At 50.0% G+C, this 4,298-nt stretch overlaps 1 pseudogene; it reads left to right on the top strand.

Annotated features, from left to right (window-relative positions):
- The first annotated feature begins 1,352 nt into the window (after positions 1 to 1,352).
- Positions 1,353 to 2,843, top strand: LOC121045572 (annotated as a pseudogene).
- Positions 2,844 to 4,298: the final 1,455 nt, after the last annotated feature.

Here is a 4,298-nt window from a genome sequence, read left to right as displayed (position 1 = left end):
GGGCGTGTCCTGCTGACGCACGGAGGATGACTCGTCGAGAAAAGATGCCAGCCGGGTGGATCCGCCAGGATTGCTGACACCACGGATGACTTGAGATAGACCCGGTGATAGTGCGAAACCGAGAAAGGCCTTAAGAAGTGGGATCTGTAGGAGAGGAAGCATTTCATGCGTGAACGGCCGTGCTGCCTTAGCGTTCCCGTGCCCAATAAGGAAAGAGTGGCTTGCGCCGTCCTTATGTAGGCTGGGATCTTGAAATACTGAGAATGCTTGCGACCAGGGTGACGTCACGGTGGTTGGGAGCGTGTCCTGCTGACGCACGGAGGATGACACGTCGAGAAAAGATGCCAGTCGGGTGGATCCGCCAGGATTGCTGACTCCAAGGATGACTTGAGATGGACCCGGCGATAGTGCGAAACCGAGAAAGGAGTGAAGAAGTAGGATCTGTACGAGAGGAAGCATTTCATGCGCGAGCGACCGTGCTGCCTTAGCGTTCCCGAACCCACTGAGGAAGGAGTGGCTTGCGCCGTCCTTATGTAGGCTGGCATCTTGGAATGCCGGGAATGCTTGCGACCAGGGTGACGTCACGGTGCTTGGGGGCGTGTCCTGCTGACGCACGGGGGATGACACGTCGAGAAAAGATGCCAGTCGGGTGGATCCGCCAGGATTGCTGACACCAAGGATGACTTGAGATGGACCCGGTGATAGTGCGAAACCGAGAAAGGCCTGAAGAAGTGGGATCTGTACGAGAGGAAGCATTTCATGCGTGAGCGACCGTGCTGCCTTAGCGTCGGGTATGAGTGAGGCAGACATCTCACCACTAAGTTACGGAAACTCGCATTGTATCCGCTGCCTATGTTGACGGCGGCAGCGCCTATCTCAAAACAAGCAGGGAAAACTTTATTTTCTGTAAGGGCCTGCATCCTGGTCCGGACGGCCTGTCCGGCCCACGTCTCGTGGATGGATTCCGCAAAGGAACCGTGGAGCCTTATTCGTGGAGCCTTGCTCCACGAACCAGCCAATCCAGCGTGAGCGCCGTTGCTAGGGTTTGTATCGCCCGCGCGTTAAAAATATGCCCGCACGGGTCGGGGGCCAGTGCCCTTGGTATTCCTTGGGGCGCCGCCGGCCAGGGTTTGCCCTGCCCAGTGGCCTCCGTTTCAGGGGGGCAAGACACAGGCCTTGCCCCCCCCCCCCCCCCTACTCTGAGAACTGGGGGGGGGGGGGGGCAAGCGCCCCCCTTGCCCCCCTTGCCCCCCCCCCCCTGGTTGGTACGCCATGAAATTTGCTCCATGCCGCCTCGTTTAAAAAAGATTTTTTTAAGACTTCTCAAATACGACTATGTCCTGCAGTATGTTCCAGGGAAGCACCTGGTCTTTGCAGACATGCTGTCACGGGCGTCTCCCGTCGGTCAGGGCGACAAGGCTGGTGCCAGAGACGACGTGGAAGTACACGCGATTCAGCTCCTGGGTTCGATGGTGACGGAAGCAACGCAAGACAAACTGCCTGAAGAGACTGCTCGGGACGACTACGTGCAGTCGAGCATCAGCAGCCTGTCAGCTGGCCAGCCACTCTAAGGTGAACTCAAACCTTTTGCATCGGAACTATCTGTGGTGAACGCAATACTTTTTAAGGGAACAAATGTGTTCGTACCGAGAAGCATGCGACGAGAAATCCTACAAAGAATTCACGCCGGTCATCTCGGTTTACAGAAATGCAAAGAAAGGGCTCGAAGCCTTGTTTTTTGGCCGGGTCTCAGCGGCGACATCACCCTGCTGATACAGAACTGCTCTAAATGTAGAAAGTTATCTTACAAGTAACCAGTACAACCACTACTATTGCGCCCACTTTCGAGCTATGCATGGTGCAGGGTTGGGGTTGACATTTTTGTTTTTGGAGGAAACACGTACCTCGTTGCATTTGACGCACTTTCCAATTTCCCAGAGGTCGAGAAGCTGACGGACACAAGCGCAAGAACTACAATTGCGGCACTCCGCTAAATGTTCGCAAGGTAAGGCATACCGCTCGAAGTCTGCACTGACAATGGACCGCAGTTTTTCAGTCATGAGTTCACCACCTTCACGAAGAGGTATGACTTCAAACACGTCACGTTCAGCCCCCCCTTCCCTCAGTCTAACGGGTTCGCAGAAAAGGCTGTGCAGATTGTCAAGCGCATTTTGAAGAAAACTGAAGAATGCAGTGACGACTTCTGGCTAGGCCTGCTGGCCTACCGCTCCTCGCCGCTAGAAGACGGCCGATCTCCGGGGGAACTTCTTCAAGGCAGGCGTCTTCGGACTAACATTCCTGACTTTGGTGAAGTAACAGCCCCTATAGTAAAGAAACACGTTCAAATTCGAAAAGGGCAACCACTGCCACCTTTAGCTCAAGGTGACGTTGTGAGGATTAGAGACACTGCATGGTCGCGGAAAGCCAAGGTGGTTGACACGGCCGCTCCCAGGTCTTACCGTGTCCTGACAGAAGATCGCCGAATGCTGAGACGTAATCGGCAGCACCTGCTACATACCAGAGAGCACTATGTGGAAGCGAGTGATGACGACGACTGGAGTACGCCCGGTCCAGACGAGAATGGCTCTGAACTTCCAATCCAGACAGAGTCGACCCCCAGCAACGAGGCGACGTTGCAGATCCAGGAAACTCCAAACGGCGGTGCAGCACCTACGGCCAACAGAAATCTGGCCACTGTTACGACGACGCAGCCCTTAGCACCGACACGCCAACAGCAACCTTCAGGCGATGGCGGGTCAGGGTCACAAGCAAGGAAGTCGACTCGCACGGTGAAGCCTCCAGAGCGTCTCCATTATGACTCTGACTTCAATCAAGTGGCATGAACTTGTAGTTTGTACTTTGTCTTTGTTACCCATGAAGAGATGTACCGGGCTTATCATGCACAACGCCTCGCATGACAAGGCACTAGTCGTGCGCAGTGCGCCCGGCGCTATCTGATAAATACCGTTGACGTCCATTAAACTACGTTCTTGTTGTTCTGCACACAATCCTGTCGACTGCATCTTTATCGTCAATGATACGCTAAGTAGGAGGCGATTTTGATATATATATATATATTATCAAGGAATTTTAACTAAAAGATTTTCTTCGTTTCACTAAGTGCTTCCCAATTTATAATTCCTTTCATACTGATGACGCTCGCTCCAAGTTGATACTTATTCAAAACAAATCTTGCACATTGGCACGTAACTTTTTCAAGATTATTGATTAGATTATCGTAGTGAGGGTCCCAGACAATTGACGCGTACTCCGTACAGGCCGAATAAAAATAAAATACAAAGTTGTTTTAATTTTGCTTGAATTCTGTCGGAAATTTTGTCTTTAAAAATTAAGCATACGCACTGCCTTTAAAGGCTATCATATCTACATACACCTTCCACGTTAAATCACTAGACCTCAATGCACCTAAATACTTTACATTTAACTCGTTTTTAATCATTTCAATATTTACTATGTAGTTAGAGGAGGGGGGACATTTGTTTCTAGTAAATCTCACGCGCACACACGTTTTAACATTGAGACTCATCCCCCAACTTGAGCACCGCTCAGAAATTTTGTTTATATCGGCCGGTAAAAAATTTATCATTCACATCCCTAATTACTCTATAAACAATTCAGCCATCAGAAAATAGTCGTGTATATTATAGAATTCCATTGGCGATATCAATATTATATGACAGAAAGAGCAGGGGACCCAAAACAGAACACTGGGGGCACCAAAAGTGATACGTACATATTCGGATTTTTCACCATTTAGTACCACGCATTGCTTTCGATCGCTCAGGTAGTCCCTGAGCCAGGCTAATATATTATTGTCAATGGAGAGTAGGCCATGTTTGTAAAATAATATTTCGTGAATCGGGTTGCAGTTTCGCGAAATATTTAATTGAAGCTAGCTGAAACACTTCTTACAACAAATACAATAAGGATTGATAATAGCGTAGTTTTATCCCTTGACTCTTAATATAGCGTTCGTTTTCCCCGAAGATGCACGTAACGCGAGAAAACACGAAAAACCTCCAACCGGTCCTGAAATCATAAGAAGACCTTTTGGCCCCCAAGCGCGTGTCGCTCGAGGGCTGTGCGTGAAATCGAAAGCTTTTCGGTTATTCCCTCGTACTGGCACGAGTTGTCACACATTTTTCTGCCTTTCTTAAAAATATCAAGATTGCACGCGCATAGCTTTGATAGACGCTGAAGCTGCGGGAGAGCGGAGATTCCGAAAATTTCTCGTTGTGACATTACGCTTCGGGAAGGAGAGCTTCCAGTGGTGTCAC

This window comes from Ixodes scapularis, unplaced genomic scaffold, assembly GCF_016920785.2.
Source record: "Ixodes scapularis isolate PalLabHiFi unplaced genomic scaffold, ASM1692078v2 PGA_scaffold2__306_contigs__length_199485367, whole genome shotgun sequence".
Lineage (NCBI taxonomy): Eukaryota > Metazoa > Arthropoda > Arachnida > Ixodida > Ixodidae > Ixodes > Ixodes scapularis.
This window is presented reverse-complemented; position numbering and strand designations above follow the sequence as displayed.